At 52.1% G+C, this 21,510-nt stretch overlaps 1 protein-coding gene across 3 annotated transcripts in view; it reads right to left on the reverse strand.

Annotated features, from left to right (window-relative positions):
• GNAO1 (G protein subunit alpha o1) overlaps positions 1 to 21,510 on the reverse strand; it is a 128,326-nt gene that overhangs the window by 51,958 nt on the left and 54,858 nt on the right. The gene's annotated exons all lie outside the window — the stretch shown is intronic.

Here is a 21,510-nt window from a genome sequence, read left to right on the forward strand (position 1 = left end):
GTGCCTGGGATCCGAGTGTCACGTCACCCTTATCCCCGTGCGCCGGCACAGTGACACGAGGCCACGAAGGTGACATCGCAGTTCTTAGAAGCCACGTGTTCCCTGCCCTCCTGTTCTCTGGTCCCTCTGAGGTCAGGGTTAGGGCCACACATGCTCGGAATGTCCTTTCTCCCTGCAGATGGTGGCCGCTCAGTGAGGCTCCTTGCTGATCGGGTTCCATCAGGAGAGGAGGCTAGAAAGAGGGGGTAAAACCCGAACTTCACACGAACCCTCTTGCGGTTGGAGTGATGAAGGAGAGCGAGTATGGATTTTGAGACCCACACCCTGCGTTCCTCGCCCTCTAACGAACTGTGTAACTCCCACGTTTTTCAGTCCAAGGCTGAGCACCATGGGAAACATGTATCAGTTCAACGTAACAGCCAAGACTGCTCTGTTCCCGCATCCTCGCCCCTTCCATTCCTTCACGAACAGGAGAAAACTGCTAACAATTTGTAAAAAAAAAAAAGCCGAGATCCAAGTCACATCCGGTCCTCCCATTAAAAGGGCGCAATCCAATGTTTTTAGAGCTTTCAGAAGGTCAGGCAACAATCACCGCAATCTGATTTTAGGACCTTTGTGTCCCCTGTAAAGAAACCATGCCCCCGCGAGCACTGGTTCCCCACCCCCACCCAGCAGTAAGAGACTGCTGGGCTGCATTTTGTTCTTATAAGTTGACCTATCCTGGGCATTCCCTATAAACAGAACCACGCGAGAGGTAGTATTTGTGACGAGCTTCTTTCATTTAGCGCAGTGTTCTCCAGATTCAGCCACAGTGTATCATGTATCAGGCACTTCCCCTACGTTTGCGGGATATGCCACATCTTGCCCATCTGTTTATCCGGTGATGGGCACCAGTGGTTTCAGTCGCAACACTCAACTTGGGGCCGGGTGTGCGCCTCATCCTGGCTCTCTCTGCGACAGCACGGCCCGCTTGACTTTTCGTGGGTTTTTGGCAGGTGGAGACATGTTTTTGTACCAGTCCGCCGAGAGAGGCACACCCAGCCTAGATCACAGTGCGCCACCCCAGGGGGACCCCAAAGAGACTCGCTAGCTCCCGTGTAAACAAACTAGAAAACTGGACAAGATATATGAAACAGCATTTTCAGACCTTGGAGGGTGGGCAGTGCCACACTGCAACCCGGGGGAGAAGGGAGATAAGTGTGGCGAGTCCCGTGAGGACACCGGGTGTCCTCCTGGGGATGCTGACCAGGCCGCAGTGTGGACAGGGAGAGACCAAGCGGCGCACAGTGCTCTTCCTGAGCTGACGAGATAGAGGCCGGAGTTCAGGAAGGCTGGGTGGCTGGGAGTTGAGGGGCAGAGTACCAGAGAGAGGGAGGAGTCTGAATAGGGGTCCCGTTGAGTCTTTGGCTGAATAGGGTGTGACTCCACAAGCTTGGCAAGAAGCAAGCATCAGGGAGCTGCTAAGTTGAACCCTTCCCGAAGCTTGCTCAAGGCTGGGAGGTGTGCAGATTCTAATCATCCATACTGAGCTCACTCTCTATGCTAAGTACTTTACTTGTACCATCTCTTTTTATATTCAAATCAATTCTAGGAGATAGAAACTATTTCCCTTTTACAGATGAGGAAACTGAGGCTCAGAGAGGTTAAGCCACCAACCCGAGGTCACACAGCTGGTTGAGTGTCACAGTGGCGTTCAATGCCCTGCCTGCGACCACCAGGCAGATGCTGAGAGGCAGGGCTGCTGCTTCTGCCCTGGGTCCCTATATCCAGGTTCCCCAAGAGTCCAGAGATTTTGCACACAAAATGAGCATCAGGGCACTTCTGACAATGTTGGCCCAAGAAGTGTGAGACAATGAAAGGCAGTGTCTGGTTGGAGGTTGGGGAAACGTCTCAGGGCAGTCTGGTCTCTTGCAACCACCCAGGGCTGAGTCCTGAAGGAGACAAGGCCAGGGTTGGGAGAGCACAAGTTGGGGAGCACGGGACACCTCAGCTACAGCCAGTGACATCTCACCCTGCTGCAGCCCCGGATAAACTGAACTTTGCCTACACGTTGAGTGACAGAGGGGAAAATCGAGTCCTGGAGACATCATTTCAGCTACTGGATCCAGCCATGCCTGAAGCTGACACCGTGCCTGCACTTTTGAGTGATGTGAGCCAAACAGTCCTTATTATTGTGTAAGTTAACTTGGCTTTGGTTCCTGTCATTGACAACCAGTAGTTAAGACTAAAATATGTTTTGTACCTTGATGACAACGGGAGTCAGAGGTCACATCTGAGTAGATTTGTTTATTAATGTTCTGTCTTTACCACCAGCCTGTTGGGCCTTGGAGGCCCAATGATCACACCTTGGTTCCCCGCTCTCTGTACCACCTGGCACAGGGCTGGCTGTGGACAGTGCTCAGAGAAAGTGGGACACACTATGTGAGCTAGGAGTGTGTCCCCTCTCATGTGGGGACCTCCCCAAGGAGCTCACTAAAGGAGGCAGGTGTGTGTGTGTGCATATGCGTGTCAGGGTGGGAATCCACCAGCTTTTCACGCCTGCAGGGCCAGCGTGGCAAAGGGGGGCCAAGCAGAATGCCCACCCAGAGCTCGGGGGCTCCGAGAGACATTCCCAGACACCAAACCAGAAGCAACGCCAGGAGCAGCCCAGGCCGACTCGGCAGGCCTGAGTGTCCGACTCTGGACTGGAGCAGCCAGCTGGGCTCTGGGAACCTGGCAACGCCACAAGGGAGATCGCAAGTGGAGATGGGGAGAGGGAGGGAGGGAGGGAGAGGGGGACCCAGCCCACCCGAGAGGCTCTGAGCTTTCTGGGAAGAGGCAATCAGGAAAGACCCCTGGCTGCCCTGGCCTCGGCTCCTTCTGCTGCTGGGACCCTGCAGGAGGCTCAGGCTTGGGCTCCCTTTGCTCTCTGCTTCCCCCTCTCAGGCAGGACTGCACTCTGCTGCAGTGAGATTCCCCAGGCACAGTGGCCTTATATGGTCACAGAACCACAGGCTTGGGAGCTGGAAGGGACCTTGGAGGATCATCTGGCCAGGCAGCCATTCTCCCCTGAATCACAGATGCCCCTGAGGTTGTGACAAGTGTGCCTGCACACATACAGTTTTTCCCGCTCCTGGGGACTCATGAACTCATAGACCCTCAGCGGCTGGAACACATGACTTTCTAAGCCAGCTCCTGGCTGGGTTAACTGCCCCTCTTCTGCTTCCCTTTATCGGAACCCTTTCCCCTGCCCTGATCTTCTCTCCATCCTCCACCACAGTCTCTTTAAGGATCCCAATAAAGGGGGAGCTCCTGGAGTCGGACTCAGCTGTGTGAGCAGGCAGTGCCCTTCACTGCTTGGTGCTTCAGCATCCTCCACTGTCCCAGGGAGATGGGTCTGGTAATACTAACGCTCCTCGCTGGGTCATGGTCAGGATCAAGAAGAATTAACTCTCATAAGGAAGAGTGCCGGGCACAGCAGGTCAGTCTAGCTGGAATCACTGTATTTGGTGAGTGGGGCAGGGGAGAAAGTGCAGTCCATCGGGTGTCCTGTGTCTGCCCTCCTGAGGAGGGGAAGTGACCCAGGTGCACAGGGCAGGGAGCCTGGGGAGCCGTGGGGGCACCCTGCCTGCCGGGAGGAGGCAGCTTGGTTCACAGCCGCAAACGAAGCCAGGAAGTGAGGCATTCTCCAGACTGGAGCAGAGAATCTGCTCATTTATCTGCTGGACATCAGAGGCTGAGGAGTGGGTGGAAAAGCCGAATTTCCTGATTTGGGGGGCTGCTTAATGAAGTCATAAGTCATGCATTTCTGATCATCTCGGGAGGTGCCCACGCTGGCTGCCCAGGTAAGGGCCAGTGCTCAGTGCTGCACCCATGTAACCACGGACAACGCTCCCTGCCATCAGAGGGACCTGGTCAGCGGTGGGGATGTGGCCTTGGAGCCACAGCCCTTTCCAGCAGACCGAAAAAGAAACACCCTGGCTTCGCAGGACACGTTTATTACCAAACAGTGAGCAGTGAGATGCCAGGGAGTTAGTGAGCCACATGCCAGCAACTAGGGGCTCCGTGGAACCTGCAGAGCACCGGGCCTGCACAGGAGTGTAAAATGAAGACACCAGTGACAGTCCAGTATGTGTCCTGTGCCGCTACATTTATAAAGTGACGACTGTGTGTGGTGGTGCTGATGGGACCAGAGGCAGAGAGGCAGAAGGAGGGAGAGAGAAAAAGACAGTATGTGAGGGCGCTTAACAAAATATCAATAATCACTTTTGGGTGAGGGAGAGCATTTCAGGCAGAGAGGACATCAAGTGCGAAGGTCCTGCGGCACCTTGTGTGTTAAAGACAGGCCAATGAGGGAGCCAGAGACCCAATCACACAGGGTTAATGCACTATTTACATTTTTCCTTAATATACATTAAAATAGTTACCTATTAAAATGAACAACAACAAAAAGTTCATCTGTGTACCTTTCCAAACCATCTTGACCTCCACCAGGGGCTCTGCTCTAAGGGTGGGTCCCGAGTGAATGACAGGTTCCCCTCTTCTTTCCTGACTTCTCCAGCCCTGACTGAGGCCTGTTCTTGGAACACGTACAGATTCCTACTCACACAGCTATGCAAAGAGAAGCAAAGGAAGTCAGCCATCATCCCACCACCTGCAGGGCAGCACCGTCTGACCAGCCAGTGTATATCTCAGTCCATTTACCTGGGAGCTCACACGCATGTTGTTTTTCCTGCAGTGGCCTCACACTGCGTGGCTCCATGTCACCCAGGGGTCGTCACAGGCTGCTTAGTGTCCCGGCATTTGAATGGGCTCTGAGTCATTCAGCCAAGTCCCTGTCAGTGAACATTGGGGTTGCTTGTGGCTGGGAGCTCTTCCCGGCTTTAGATTCAGTTGCTGCGAAGGCTGCCTGACCATGAGCCCATTTTTCCCCAGTGAAGACAGAAGGAAGCTGTGCAGCGGGACAGAACAAGGCAGAGGCAGGGGGTTCGCTTGGCTCTTTGGAAAAAAGAAAGGAAAGAGCCAATTTAAAACCCAGCTCCTTAACTGTGGGGTGAAGTCGCAGTAGCAGAAAAATGATCTAAAAAATAAATGAGATCTTTAGTAATTAATACCATATTTAAAACTTGATCTTCTAATATTAGGACAATATAGAATAGAAGGGCACTTTAACATAACGGTATTGGGCCGGCAAAGCGCTCCCCAGAGGAATGGCTGGTACAAAACAGGGGATGTGCCCTATTGACGGTGACTTGCAGAAATCTGTTATAAAGATGCCATTTTTAATAAGGGGTAACTAGGGCCAGAAGCAAAGATGTCAGCTGCCAATTTGTCACTAGACAGAGCCAGGGGCAAGGCCGGGACTTGTGATTTCAGCACAGAGCCTCTGCTGCCTTTATCAGGAAAACAACGTGGCCCCTGCCCTTTCCCAAGACTCCCTGCGCCAGGGGTCAGGGGGGCACATGCCAGCTCCCATTCCGTCGGGGGGGGGGGTGCACTGCTCCGAGTGCTGCCTTCTGTGGCTCTGCGTCTTTTCCTCTCTGCAGTGGGGAGGCTGGTCTGAGTCCTGGGACCCCGGCTGCAGATGACAGACATCTGCCTTGGTCTTGGAGGCAGAAGACCCAGGTTCTTTTTTTTTTTAATAAAGATTTTACTGATGTATTTTTTTAGAGAGAGGAAAGGAGGGAGAAAGAGAGGGAGAGAAACACTGATGTAAGAGAGAAACATCGACTGGTTGCTTTTTGCATGCCCCCAGCTGGAGACCAGGCCTGCATTCCAGGCATGTGTCCTGACTGGGGATCAAACTGGCAACCTTTCTATTCACAGGCTGGCACTCAATCCAATGAGCCACACCAGCCAGGACAGAAGACCCCGGTTCTCATGCAGCTTAGCCACAGACAAGCATTACAACCCCAGGTGAAGTGGGCAGCAGAAGGCCCCAGAGAGCTGGGCCTCTGGCCAGCCCTGCCTAGGTCAACGCCAGGGGACGCAGCCTGGGCTCCACCTTGGGGTTACTGGATATCCTTTGAGGCAGCTCTGCCAGCCCCGAAGAGTAGACCCATGGTCTTGTCATCCACCCTCAGATCCCAGGCACTGGTCCTTCCCATGCCAGTGTTTTTAGGAAACACTGCCACTTCCTGAGGCAGCTTACACCCTAATTTCTTCACTCAGGAGACCCAGGGTCTGGTCCCGGCTCCTGCTCTGACCAGCGGGCGTGAGCCCGGACAAGTCTCTGGGACGCTGCAGTTGCTTCCTGTGTGCGTTGCCCCAGCCTCTTGGACAGGGCAGGTGTTGGCTCTGGACTTGGGTTGTGTACACTCTCTGCGGTCACCCTGTTTCACAGGCTAACCCAGCTCCACGGTCACCTCCACATCATCACCAAATGTAGTCTTTGGGTCCGACAGCTTGCACAACATGCACAAACAATCAAAGGGGCTGTTGGCAGACAAAAGATTCTGAAATAAAGACCTGCCTAACTCACCAAGTTCAAGCTCTGCTCACAGGTCACCTCCTTAGGCCACTCCGGCCGAAAGAAGTCCCCTGCAGCCCCGGCCTGGGAACTCAGTTGGTTAGAGCATCATCCTGACAGGGCAAGGTTTCGGGTTCAATCCCTGGTCAGGGCACGTGCAAAAATCAACCAGTGAACCCATAAATAAGTGAAACAACAAATCTCTGCTTCTCTCTCCCACTTCCTCTCCCTCTCCAAGATCAATACAATAAAAATTAAACAAAGAGAAGTGCCTTGCCTCCGCCATTCCGTCCTTATTCTGCCTCACTTCCTTTATAACATGTCCCACCACCTAACACGCACATCTACCATCTGCCTGTGCTGTGCCCATCTGCCCACCCGCCAAGGAGTCCATGAGGGCAGGGCCCCTGCCGCCTCGCTCACTGACCACGGTGCCCTAGGCAGTGCCTGGCACACGGTGAGTTGGTTGAATGGCTGAATCAAACAGGCAACCACTCAGCACTATAACGACAGTCTACATACGCTCCTTTCTGAGAAGGCAGGTAGCCTTTCCACAGTGGGCCAGAATGGACATTTATCTTTCCCTGACTCACCACTATCCCCTTTCACCCCCGGCAGCCAGTGCTGTCTCCACCTCAGGGTGCTGACGAGGCTTCCCTTAGGGCCCAGGACCATGCTCTTTCCCCGGGGATATTAACTAGAATCTGCCCCCCTTTGCCGGTGTGGGTTCACCCCTTCAGCCCTTACACGTTGGTTTTCACGGGTTTCTCAGGGCGAGGACATGCAGCCACCTTTCGCCGACCATTCTGCACTCACTTCTGGGAAAATCCAGAAGCTGTTCTTTGAAACCCAACTGTTAAATTCATCGGTTATGTTGCAAAGACATGGCAGAGAGCTTTATGGCTTCCTGGCCCCTTTTATGGCGCCTTATGTAAAGGCATGAGTTTTCATTAAACACAGTAAAAGCCTGTGAGTGAGGCAAATTGGTTCAATGTCGATTTTACTGCCTAAATCTAAGGAACATTCCACTTTCCCATTTGCCTGATTAGGGTAGCTGCGAGATTGCCCTTTCTTCTGCTGCTGACATAATGAAATGAAGTATTCCTATTAGAACATTATGTTTAATATATGGACAGTATTATACATTGGGGGGCAGTTGGTGCAGCTTTTTATTAGATTCTGTGGAGAGCGCACAAGCCAGGCTGCCGAGCTCTGCTCATCTTGTTCAGTCCTTGGGAGAAAGAAACCCTTCCTGTCTCCCGGCCCAGCGTGTGTTTGTGCATCATTTATGTTCCGGGCTCATTAGCCCCTGCGTGCGCGCTCAGGCACGCAGGAAAGACAGGAAGGACCACGGGAGGCTGCTCTCTCTGGCGGATAGCTCACGGGCAAGGCGTCCACCCAGCCGAGCCACCTGAAACGCCTCCCTTTATGACACCGGGTGCACGAGTGCCAAAGGCTCTGCCACCTGAGCAGACCCGGTGGGGACTCTGACGGTCCGTGGGAGGGCTCCTTTCTGGGCCCCTCCCGGCTCCCTAACCACTCACTGTGGGGGCCAGTGGTGACTCACCGCACAACATGCCTGTGAGCGAGGAGCTTCGTGAACGGCACATGGGGGTTGGAGTGGACATCTGTTATTTTCACTTGCCCAGCTTCTATTCTCCCTTCCTTTGGGATGCCATCCTGCCTCCCACTTTGGGGACTTTCTCTAAAGTCCCAAGTTCCATAGCCTAAGTTCCAAGGGTGAGCCCTGACCCACTCCTGGCCAGTCAGTGCAGCACACTCCTGGATCCAGCCATGCCTGAAGCTACTATACCACTAGGCTGCTCAGGTACACGAGCCAATGTGTTTCCTTTTGTGCTTCAGTCATTCGGAGGCAGGTTCTTGTTCTTTAGCAAGTGGGGGTTTTGATGACTGCAGAGGAACTGGACCAGCCACGTGGCCTTGCTGACCTGAAAGGGGGCATCTGGTTCCCGCATCACTTTTGAGGGTCCTGGGGGTTACAACCCTGCAGGAAAGCACTCGCTCCAACCCCGCTTACAGTGGCTGGGTCAGGCTGGGGGGCTTTTTCTCTCACAGGCTTTTCAGGGACCAGGGACCCCAAAGCACTGTCCGCTGCTCTCAGAGAAACCTCAAGGACGTCACTCCCCTTGCTTCTCTTCTAGATGGCAGACACAGGTGTCCTAGAAAGGCTTTCAACAGACTCTTGATTTTCCCTGGCTTGTTCTTTTTAAATGAGGACTTGTTTTTCTTTTTCTTACCAGGTGACCGGGCAGGGAAAGGCACCAAAGCAGCACCACCAACCTCCAGAGACAAAGGGACATGAGAAGAAACCCCTGTTCTCCGGGTCAGACCACTTGGCACACACGCACGCACACAGGGGACAGCCTTGAGACCTGCCTGCGAGCCTCCCAAGCACTGCCCCAGATGGTGGACTATTCCAGGTGAACGTCTGCTCTGAAACAAAGGGGCACACAGACACACACACCCTTCTCAGCTCCCTGCTGAGGAGAGCGCCAGGCAGAAGGTACAGATCACCAACAAGGGGCTCCCTGGGGAAATCACATTTCTCATGCCCTCTGCCGGGGGGCGGAAATTCTTGTGCAACAGTCTGCCAAAAGCAAGCCTGAATCCACATTCCTCTCCAGGGGAACGCATGCCTCCCCCAAATCGAACAGCAGTGGTCAGCTGCACACCAACTTCTGACTTAAGTCAGACAATGAAGGCCATGTGTGCCCCCAGGCCAGCCCCCCCCCCCGACCTCTCAGTTGGTGCCACGTGAGCCGCATTCTTCTGGGTCCCTTGGCATCATCCCTTTGTCTGGTCTTTGAAAGAGAGTGAGTGAGAATTCCAGGTGAGGCCATGTCTTGCCAGACCGAGAGAAATACGGTCCCAGAGACACAGTGAAACCTGGCCCAGCCGCCCTCCCTCCCTGATGCTGCCCAGAAAAGATGCCAGGCTCCCTCCGTGCGGGGGATTTAAATAGCCCCGCCAAGGCCTCCTGGGTTTCCCACCCCAGCCTTTCATGCCGTTGGAAGCTCCTCATTAATAACCACTGCACTATGGTCGCGGCCCAAAAAAGAGAGTCCACAGAGATCACTTTGCGGGCTTCGACACCGACTGCCTCCCCAGGGATGGTGGGGTGGGCAGTGTGTGCTGCGAGAGGCCAAACGCATCCACTCCAGCCGCTGGGGGAGCAGATCCAGCTGTGCCCCCAGGCCTATTTTCGCCACCAGCGGGGTCGGCATGCAGGGATTGGGGCCCGGTCCATGGCTCTGCAGCTCGAGTGAGGCCAACAGGAGCACGGTGCTGGACCCCTCACTGTGGCCGTGGTGGAGGGTAGACCTGCTCTGGTCTGGTGGCTGGCAGCGGAGGGGTTCTCAATGAGCGAAGCCCGAAGCCGGTTCACACTGGAGAGAAGCAGTTGGACGAGGGCAGGCCTCTCAGGCCACAACCCTCAGAATCTGCCTCTTGGTCAGGTCCTCCTCATTAGGGTTTCAGGGTGAAGACCAAAGGACAAAGCACACTGCCTATTGTCTAAGCCACCTCTGATCCATGCCCCTCAGTCACACCTGCCGTGGGGTTGGGGCTGGGGGAGAATCGTGAGGACCAGCACCTGCGGTGCCCACGGCACCAGCTCCATGCTAAGGCCTCCACGGACATGCACCTGCTGAGTCCTCCTGACAACGCTTGGACTCTCCTCCCGGCCTCCAGCCTTAGTAAAAGCCGTGTGAGCGCCCGGGCTAGCTTCACGTCAAAGGAGACTGGGTGCCAGAGAATTAACGAGCTTCCCCAAGGTCATGCGGCAAGGAGACTTGAGCATTCCCAAGAGCCCAGGCTCCTGACCGTTCGATGGGAAGCCCTCCTACCACAGTTGCCAAGGAAATACTGGTGGCCGCAAGTGCACTCAGAGGACAGAGCCCGGGCTGGCGAGGAGCAAAACTTCTGGTCAACTGGACAGGAAGAGAGAGACACTGCCACCCTAGAAGGGGGCCAACGACCGGGTTTCTATTGCCACCCTGGGCCCTTTGCTGGAGGCTCTTTACCCCTCTTTAAACATGTCTCCAGTGTCAGAGCTCAGTTCTCACCCAGTAAACTCGCTGTCCTGCCCTTCTGCTGAGCACCCAGCACTGAGTCTGCCCCACTTCCCCCTCTACCTGCGTCTCAGCTCGTCACGGGGCTGAAAACCCCTCGAAGGCAGAATCCAGCTCAGATTCCTGTGCGGGGCGCCAGCCACGTGGTTGCTGAAGGAGCGAGTGGTGAGTGAGTGGATGAAGTCTGTGCTGGGCGACCCTGACACTGCCACGTGTCCCCACCACTGGACAGTCCGACTTCCCATCACCAGAGCTAACTACTGGACGACACTCCTGAGTCATCTCCGCAGCCAGGGCGCTTTGTGCTCCAGCCTGCCTGCTGATCAGGACGGCCTGGGCGCGGGGCTGGTTAGACACCAGCAAAGATGGTGGGAGGAGGCAGAGAAGACACACAATTTTTCCGCATCCAAGTTGGATACGAACTAGACTCCTGAGAATGGTGTTCAACCCGATAACACTCCTCAACTCGGACTGAGTGCGAGGAGCGCGGCCTTCGCTTCTTCGGTGTAGATCACGCTCCCTGACAAGGGGGCCTGTGAGGCTGACGAGGCTGACAGTGTACTCATCTGATTTCGGTGTGTCGTTCCTGCCACGAACGGGCCTGCCCAAGGACCTGCCGGTGCTGTCGGAAACCGGGCGGCCCTCCTGCAGCAGCTCCAGCAAGGACTTGCTGACTCACACCAATCACAAAGCCCCTCGGGCTCTGGAGCTGGCCGTGGGAGAACGCGTAAGCAGATGTGCTGCGGGCTCGGTCCCCAGCCTATTGCCATACTCCGAGGCTCAGGTAATGGGCCCTCTGAAGCCGGGCGTGAGCCCGGCTACACTTTGCACCACCAGCAGAGCTCTGGGCAAGGAGTGATTTGACAGCGACGTCCACATCCAAGTGAGAAGCACCCAGGGGGCTCCGGGGCCCATGGATGCCAGGGGCAGCCCTGTCCCCCCTCAGACTGCATCCTCCCCACTGCAGGCCCCAGTCCCTGATCTCTCTGAAAGGAGGTGACAGCACTGCCCCGTGTCTCCTCAGCCCCCCACAGTCCTGAGATGGGGAGGGGCAGCCCAGAGGCTGTGGGTATGTCAGGACCGGTGCGTGGGGGCCTCAGACGCCAGCCCACAGGAAGCTGCGGGGATGTGGCGCAGGGTGTCCCCGGACAGCGAGTCCCAGGACTTCAGGAATATCGACGCTGCCACTGCGTTGGTGAATGAAATCGAGGTGAGAAAGCTGAGCGAGGCCACCTGCCATCCATCCCCCTGCGCTGCAGAGACGTGGCGAGGGGCGTTCTCACCTGCCTGCCGTGCCCCTGCCCTTAGCGCTGACGCCAGCCAACACTCCCTCGGCGCTTTTCCAAGCATTTTCACAGATGTTATTTGAACAGTGATGGTGACCATTATTCAGTGATTAAACATTAACTTTGTGCCCAGCATTTATGTGTATTTTCCCACTTAATCCTCATCACAAACCTCAGGGATACTTCACGTAGCTGTCCCCATTTTACAGGTGAGGGCACTAGGGCTCAGGGACGTTCGGGTCTCAGGGCTGGTAAGCAGCAGGACTGGGGACTGAAGCAGGGTCCCCTCCAAAACTCCCATCCCAGCAGCCCCGGAAGTGGCCCCGCTGCACAGTAATGGGGGATGTTCGAGAAGCAGAGCGGCTGGCCTGCTCCCTGGCCCCGAGTGGAGGCTGCAAACTGCAGCCTGGAGCTGGGTCAGGCGGCGCTGTGTTTTGTTTGGCCTGTAGCAGTCCTGAGGTTTCTGTTCAGTTTTATTTATTTTATTTTTTTTATGGGAGCAAATGTTTATAGATCAGGAGAATTCTCACAAAAAAACACTGCCCTTCTCCTGAAGAAATCAGATGTGCAGACCTGCCTTCCTGATTGGCTGCTGGCTGTGGGCAGGGCCATCGGCTCCTGTGACCCGCAGTCCCCCGCCCCCGATCTACTGCCCACGGCAGCCCCTTCGGAGAGCTGGTGAGTGGCCTGGGCCCCATATCCCTGGGAGAATAAGCATTTCCAGCACGCCGGTGGGAAAGAAGAGTGCTATACTAATGACAGATTTTTTTTGGTTGTTGTCCTAATAAAGATGGGCCACAGCCAGGAGGAATCTGACAGGCCCGGGGAATCTGGAACATTCAGCGTCAGCAGTGCTCCAACTAGTATGGCAGGCCCAGCTTGCTTCCGCTTCTTTTGTGGCCTTGGGGGAGGTCGCCACACACCCCAAGGACCCGACAGGTTACATGCTGACCAGAAGGCCCCGCACAGCTGGAAGCTTGGCCACAGTCCACGTGTGCACTTAAGTGCTGCTCGGCCAGACACACGGGACACTAATGACAATCACGTGGCCTCGGCTGCCGAGAAGTGGCCTAGGTGTGATGGGAAGCAAACCTATTGAGCGAGCCAATTCAAAGGCACTTAGCCAACAGGTGGGAAAGGGTCCCACGCAGTAGGCGGCAATGAGGAAGCAATCCAATCTCCAAACAACGGAGAACCCCTGGGCTCAGACCCGGGACCGCCTACTCACCAGCTCCTTAGCGGCACGCAGACTCAGTAGGCCCCTCACTGAGCTACTGATTTTCCCTCCTGTCCCCCTCCCGTCAGAGTTCCCACCCTGCTAACGACATATCCTGTTGCCTAATAGAGACTGAGCATGGCACCTGCTCTCTCTTTTTTCATTAGAAGGGAGGTTAATGAGTGTTAAGGAGCCATCAGAGATAAGACCGGAAGGGGAACTGAACAAAAAACTTCCCCACTATGGGACTCGGTGTTGTTGCACTCTGTCCTTGTTACTATCCCAAATCATCTTGGGGGACGTTGGCAGTGACCAGCCTACACTGTGCGGGACCTCGGAGCATGGAATGGAATCCAGTGTTTGTTTTATCTGATTCTCGAATTCAAGCAGACAACAGAGTGAAGGGGCTTTGGGGGTTGGAGGGACATTAGGATCTTGGGGTGCCAGTCACAGCAACAGCCTGTCCAGAGGAAGGGAAGGGTAGGGGGTTGCCAGTCTCAGGCAACCCAACGGCAACTGAGACTGGGAATGACAGGGGGTACCAACTGGAAAGCGATTATCTTCTCTAATCTGTCTGTCCATCCTGACTCAGAATTGCCAAGGCCAATGGGCAGATGGGGTACAAATGAGAAATCTGATTTAAAAAACAGGTGTGGGGATCTTTCCCTTTTACCTGGAGACCAGCTTCAAAGAGCACTGTGGCAAGAATCAAAAGCTGCAGCTACAGGGCAGAATCTGGCCAAGAGAGACCTGTGCACCCCAGGGGGAAGGGGAGTTTGAAACTGGCTTTGCCTGACGGGCCTAGGTCTACCTGAACCCCAGGGGCCCAAAAAAGTAGCCGAGTAAGTGGGCTGCATTCCCCCTGCCCCTATGGCAGAAGGAGAACAGAGAGGCCGGGGAGAAAAGATTCCAGCAGCAGACTGGCCGCTCGCCTACCCCAACACCACTGCCTCGGAGGGAGGAGGCAGCTCTACTCCTATCGTCTCCACTCCATGGCAGGAGACTGCCACTCTGGACTCCACAACCAGAGGGCCGATGAAGAACAAAGAACACTCACAATATGCTTCAGAAGATGCATCCCGCACAAGATCACATGCCTGGTGAAGTAGAGCTGCTCCAGGAAACAGACGACAAGTCAGCCAGAAAATGCGCCCTAAAGCCATTCAGGACAGAGAGGCAAGACTTTCTGCAGATCCAGACAAAGTCTTCCCGACTGCAGCAGGTGAGTCACTGCTGGGACGGGAGTCAGTGGCCTGGAGACCAAATGAAAAGACTACCTACAAGTATAGAGCAAAAACATAAACAGGAACGATTCATGAGGGAAAAGGGAAAAGACCTGGAGGACAGAACCAGGGAGACCGAGCTTGAGAACACAGGGTGTTTCAAAGGAGAGAAAGAAACCAATGGAACAGGGCCAGTATGTGAATAACAAATAGAAGACCTCGGTCTACAAGGCTGAAAGGGCTCACAGGAATAACGACAAAAAGAAACATACACACCGGTTATCCTGGTAAAATCCCTCACTGGAGTTTAAACACAAAACTTAATAATCTTCCAGACATAAAGAACATACTACCTGTAAGAAAGAAAAAATCAGACCGACATTGAACTTGTCCTCTGAAACACTACATGCTCAGAGAGAGCGAATGCGGTCTACAGATTACTCAGCAGAGAGAACCAAAGGCCCCCCAAATACTCTGCCCATCCGTTTTCAGGGCAAAAGGTATCTGTAGGTACACAAGACTTCACAGGGTTTATCACCCACACATTCCACCTATGGAAGATACTCAGAGCAGCAAACAACGAATGCTCCAGAACACAGACTTCAGCGTGGAGGAAAAGGCACGGCTCAGGAGACCGTGAGAAGTACAGAGGCTGGCTCGCACACCTGCCCTCCTCTTCCTCCTACATCCAAATGGAGAAAGGTGGACGATGGGGGATGGAAGCCTTAAATGAGGACTCTGAACATAGGAGGGGCATCCTACCCGACAAATTCCAACCACACCCCAAAGCTAAACACATTAAATTATCCTTACAAAATCAAGGAGAAGAAGAGGAGAGGGAACATGTTCCGAGGTCTCATCTTAAGCAGGGGACGGGGAAATACTCCTCAGGGTCTCGTCCCACTGAAACAGGGGAAGCAGGGAGGGAACGGAGCAGATTGGAGGGAGGAATAGTTATTTCGTGTTATCTTGTTTTCAAGTAGTAGAGCAATATGCATTTGATTATGAATTAAGGGAAAAGGAATGTAACCTTTAATAAGATGGAAAAGTAGAGAAGTTCCAAATCGGCATGGGAAAAAAAAAAAAGAAAAGAAATGCAAAGCAACTACTTCAAACCAGCACAGACGAGAGGAAAGAAAAACAACGACGGAAGGAAATTAAAAACATACCATCAGACGGAAGAAATAAAATCAAGTTATATCAGTTAATAGATTAAATTTCTCACTAAAAAACAGAAGATGCCAGACTGGGTTAAAAAATTAAAACGAAAACCCAAACCACGGGCCATGTTTATAAGAAAGCTGATTAGAATAAAGGTATGTAGAAGTGTCGAAGATGAACGCATAGGCAAACAGATACCAGGAAAGTGCAAACGCAATTTGACAGCAGGAGTGTCAACTTTTACTTTATATTTTTAAAATATATTTTATTGATTATGCTATGACAATTGTCCCATTTTTTACTCCCCTTTATTCCCCTCTGTTCTGTACCCCTCCTTCCCGGGAGTGTCAACTTTTAGATGAAGGGAAATTTTACCTGGAAAATAGTACAGAGGATAAAGGTATTTGTAATGATAAAAGGACCACTTTATGAAGACGTTACCACCATCAGAAACCTGTACGCATTAAACAACAGAGAAGCTAAATACATAAGGCATGTATGGATAAAAGAGAGAAAATTTTAGTGCGGAATGTCAAAGATGTCTATTTCAGAGATGGACAACTATTGCAGGCAAAACTTAATTAAGCTAACGGAGAAAATGAAGAATATAATTTGGATTATGAGAAATACACAGCACCTCATATTCCTTGAATATAGAACGGATTATTTTGGGGACCTGGGTCATTTACAAAAATGGATCGTGTATTGGGTCATAGAGATAAAAACACAACAAATTTTACAAAGGAAAGCTTTTCTAGACTACAGTCTTTGAGCACAATTAACAAAATGAGAAGTTTGAAAAGGGGGGAATAAAAATATTGACTTAGAAATGAAGAAACCCACCATGGACAAATCCAGGTTAAAGGGGAAGTTCAAGGGAATGACGAAGCATCTGGAAGAGGCAGAGCAGCACGAGGACCTGGGACATGTCACAAGAGCACGTCCCAGAGGACAGAGCACAGGTCATGTCAGGAGGAAAGTCAACGCCTCTCTGATTAAAGACGGAATAGAAAAAATAAAGGCACTTAGCCCTCTTTTCAAGAAATTACAAAAAAAGCAAAACAAAATAAACTATAATTGTAAATTAATAAAGTTAAAAATTGTAACTAATAGGATTAAAAATAGTACAATAGTGGGGGAGTGTAAATACAAACACTGACAATAAGTAAAATAAAACCTTAAAGAGATTCAGAGGGAAAAGCAAGCACAGAAAGATCAGAAATAAGAAAGAAGCCCCGTCCACAGCTTCAAAGAGAAAAACACAATGATAACATCACACGCAGCCCGGTGGCCACAAACCTCAAAGTCCGACGATTGCGCTGCTGAATATGAATGACGAAAATTGAGCCAAGAAGAGGAATGTTACCATAGAAAATACTGGAAAGATGATCAAAGATCTACTATTGAAAACGGCACTAGGTATTCGGTGCCAGACAGACTCAGTGAATTTTACCTAACGTTTAAGTGATAGATAATTCCAACATTATTGCAAAGATTTTAGCTCATTCTAAAAGATGGAGAGTCCCTCAATTAATGTTCTGAAGACACCATAACTTTAATTACTAAAACACAAAGAAGTGTGCACAAGAAAAATACAAACTATTCTCATTTGTTAAAACTTATACAAATATATTTTTTTAAAATTATCAAATTTTGATACTAGCCAAGTATCAGAAGAAAAACACATTATAACTAAACCTGTTCATTCTAGGAATGTGAAGGGGTTCATCAGCATTGCTCTTGACCACCACAAATTGTCATCATGGATGAAGCCACATGGTCACATCAGTAGATGCTGAAAAGATACTTGGCCAAATTTAAAATTCCCAATTAAAAGCCAGGAATAGAAGCTCATTAGGTATACAAAAGAAAAAAGTATTTACCAAAATCCAACAGTACATATGATTATAAATAGTGACATTCTAAAATTATTTCAATTAAAATCTACAACTAGATAAGGATGAGAGTAATATCATTCTTATTTATCATGATCTAACTAATGTAGTAAAACAAAATAATGGCATCAATGTTATAACACAAGAGTTAAAATAACCTATTCGGTGATATGCGGGTATTCAGAAAACCTAAGAGACTATTATAAAAAAAAAAGTCTAGTATAAATTAATAACAGAATTGATAAGGTGGCTGGATCCAAGATACTCAAAAATCATGTTTTCCCCCCCCAGCAACAACTACCTAAAAAAGGAAATAATGAATACAGCCCATTTTCAATAGTGAAAATATTATAAATCGCTAGGGATAAATTATACAGGAAACTTATAAAACGTACATGAAGAAAACTACAAAAGTCTTACTGCCCATCAGTTCCATTCCTAGGTATTCACCTAAGAGATACGTGTGCATACGTTCCCCAAAGGCATATTCAGGAATGTTCCTGGCAGCGCTATTGGTAATAGTTCAAGGCCAGAAATCACCCCCTCCCCTCGGAGAAGAAAGAAATAGAAGTGTGGTCAATCACACGGTGATTATAAATAATGTTCAGCGATGAGGAGAAACAACTGCAACTTTAGGCAACAGTATGGATAAACTTGAACGTTAAGTGAAAGACGAAAACAAAAACGTATGATTCCACCCACATAAAATAAAGCAGGCGAAACCGATGGACGCTGTTGGCAGCCAGGACAGTGGTTTTCCAGGCGGGGGTGATGGTAACGAGAGGAGAGCCAGCCAGGTTCTCGGTCCTGACCTGGGTGGTAAGTACCTGGGCGTGTTCACTTGGTGAAAAGTCACCAGGCTGTACGTGAGGATGTGTGTCTCTTTAAAAGGCATGTTGTACTTGACAGAAAAGACATCTCACCGAAGGCTGTAAAAGCAGATCTGAAGACTTATGTTCCTGAATGAGGGCATCGACCATTACAAAAAATGCCCCCATGGACACTGGAGTTTGATACAGATTTTAGTTAGAGTTTCAACAAGGTTTTGGACGTGGGGTGTTTTTTTAATTGGAAGCTCAGTCCCCGGAACTTGACACCTCCCTCCCACTCCCAGCCTGGGAAGGAGGCCGAGGCTCAAGGCCTGCCCCTCCGTGCACCCCGCCACCCACGCCCCCCAGCTCTGCTTCCTAGCACTGCAGGAGCATGCAGCACATTCGGTCAGAGCCTGGCTGGGGAGACCTCCCACGTCAGGTCACACTCCCAGTGGGGGCTGCACCCGAGTGGAACCGGGGGCACCCCATAGCTCAGTGCTGAAGCCAGCAGGCGGTCTGGGGGAGTAGTCTGGCCACCACCGGAGGTCTGAAAAGAGCGGTCCGCATCTGCCCCACGGTAAAAGATCTTTTCATTTCTCACACTCACCCCTGGCTTTCTTTAAAAGTTTCTCAAACAGCTAAGCATTGTATTATGGTTGTCTTATTTGACATCGCACATGCCCAATTGGGGAGAAAGGATAGCTGTTCTTTTCTCCCCATCTTCCAGGTGAAAAACAGAGAAGTTTGGAAAGGTCACGTGACTTGCTCAAGGTCAAGGTCACAGGCGGGCAGGCAGCCAAGCTGGGGCTTCAGCAGCAGTCTTCTGACGCCAGGTCCAGGCTTCCTCCCGGTTAATCTCTGTGATAAGACCAGTCACACGCTGCCGCGGGTGAGACGAGGCCTGGTGGGTGCTGGGTCCTGGCACCAGGCCCAGTGGCCTCCTGGGAGCCTTTTTGGGAGAGCTGGCCAGAACCTGGGCCAGGCTGGAGGGGCCTGGAGTGGGGTGACACTGTTCCCTGCTCAAACACATGGCCCCAGAGACGGCAGCGGCTGCTGCTATCTAGTCAGCAGGACACTCAAAGGTCAGGCGAGAGCACCTCCCTGGTGGCACTCCTGGCAGGAGGTAAGAACGTTGGCCCATCACCCCTCATCTCCCTGCAGCCTCAGAGCCGCAGCTGCACATGGGGGTCTGGCAAAGCCCCTCCTTGGGCGACTTGGGCTTCACCTGCCAGAAGGGCCCTGGGGGCTGTGGCAGGGGGCAGGCCAGTGCACTCCAAGGTGGCAGGGTGTCCTTCCCGGAGAAAGACAGGGTGCACCCAATGCCCACGTGAAGGTACCACGGGGCTGGGCTGGGCCAGGGGGACAGGTGTGGACGGCGTCTGAGAGTCTACACATGTGTTCCTGGTGACAGGGTGTGGACGAGCTGCTCCATGTCTGACAACAGTGATGACACGGGTCCTCAGAGGGCTGGAACCCAAAGCAACAACACCCTCGAGACCCTGGGAAGGACGCTAGCCTCTGATGTAGGAGGGAAGAGCGAGTGTCCTCACAACTCCGAGGAATCTGCTGTTACCATCCCCATGCCCCGGGGCGGGACGTGGAGGCTGGGAGAGAGGAACTGGCTCACTCACCATTACAGTAACGCAGGAGTAGTGGCGGAGCGGGTGTCTGTTAGACTCCGAAGCCATGCTCTGACCAAGGTGCCAGAGGGCCCCAGGGCAAGCTGACTCTCTGGGGAGGGGGGCTGGTCCTGCTCTCCTGCAGCCTGATGCCCCTCCAAGCTGGCCAGCACAAGCAGTACAGCACAAAGCTCCACTTCCCCGCCCTCCTTCCAGGAGATGGGGCCAGCAGCCTGGCATCTGGGGAGCCAGCTGGGGGCCTTGGAGGCAGAAGACCTGGTTCACAGAGACCTGGGTTCCCACTAAGTCCTGCTGTGGCTCTGCCATCCAGAGTCCAGTAACCAATGGAGACAGAGTATACTACCTATAAGTTACCTGGTAGCTTCACACGTGTTCTCAAAAAATCGTAAACCCAGTTCCTGAATGGATCAGCTCACTTGATGGGGAATTTGCTCTGTCCTTCTCAGAGTGGCTCTGCTTTGAGGGTGGAAGATGAGTTCTCTTCTTCCTAAATTGCAGCCCATTGCTTCTTCCGCAGAGAGCAGGTCTAATGTATTGTCCCAAGATGGGGCCTTAGAGAATTAGAGACAACAGCTGGTACCGTCTGGCTCAAAGCCTTCTGGTTCTGTCTGGACCCCAGAAAAGGTACTTACAAACACCCAGGTGTCTACTGGGCTGCTTTAGAATCAGAGGAAATGGCAGCCTGGAGCTGGAGCTCAGGGTGAGATCCCAGTAGGCACTGAAATGACTCCTGCAGGGAAAGGCTCCGGTACCAACCGCAGGAGCAGACTGAATTTGGCCCCAGCATCTGCAGGACGGGCAGCTGACAATGGCCTGTGCATTGGCAAGGGGAAGACGGGGCAGGGGAGCGGAGGGTTCTCATCCACAGGCAAGCTCTTCCCCATAAAGGAGGATGTTCGAAACATCCAACTCATTCTTGAGTGACTACCTGGGGTTCTACATCACCATCTGTCTTTCTAGGTCCCATCTCAGTGGAAGGGGAAACTGTGTGCTGTTTTGCAGAAGTTAGTTAGCTGTTTTTAAAACTTGCCCTTGAGTCTAATGTGAGGTTCTTTATTTGACCATTTACATATCGCAAGCCTGCGAGTGAAGGTAACTACTTGAGCTGACTCAACTTGATTTCAGTTGTGCAGGTTTATGAACCTCTCTTCAGACACGCACGCAGATTCACAGCCGGTCAGAACCGTGAGGCGCAGCTGTGCCGGCACAGTAGGCTACGACGGTGGACTGGGGGTCAGAAGACCTGGTTCAAAGGCCATGCTTGCTGTGTCCCGTCTGGATGATCCCGGAATAAATCATCTGGTGTCTCTGACCCGCACCTGTAAAATGGGGTAATTCCCACCCAGCCGCCTTTATGGGGATATTATGAAGATTAAGTGAGCCTGTAAAACACCTGGGGGCTGTTGGAACAAAACGTGTCGGCTGTTTCTTGGATTTGCAGGTAAATCTTGGATTGGATATGTATGGCTTGGGATTACCTTGTATCCTCCTATGTTGTTGCAGGCTTTGGGAGTTTGGGGTGCCACCCTACCCCGACGTTTGGTCAATGTCATCAGTTGGGGTCTGAGCGCATGGCCTTCCCCAAAGCCATGTGGTTGGTTCAGAGATAGGAATGCAATCGGCTCAGAATCAGCCAGAAGCAGTGAGCCTTTTCCTGGGACATCCAGAAGCAAACTCACACTTTCCACGGGATTTGAAGCTGAGGCTTTGGGCGTCTGGAGGCTGAGGCAGCCTTCCT

Source organism: Artibeus jamaicensis, unplaced genomic scaffold (assembly GCF_021234435.1).
Source record: "Artibeus jamaicensis isolate MK-2021 breed Jamaican fruit bat unplaced genomic scaffold, CSHL_Jam_final contig_3152, whole genome shotgun sequence".
NCBI classification, from domain to species: Eukaryota; Metazoa; Chordata; class Mammalia; order Chiroptera; family Phyllostomidae; genus Artibeus; species Artibeus jamaicensis.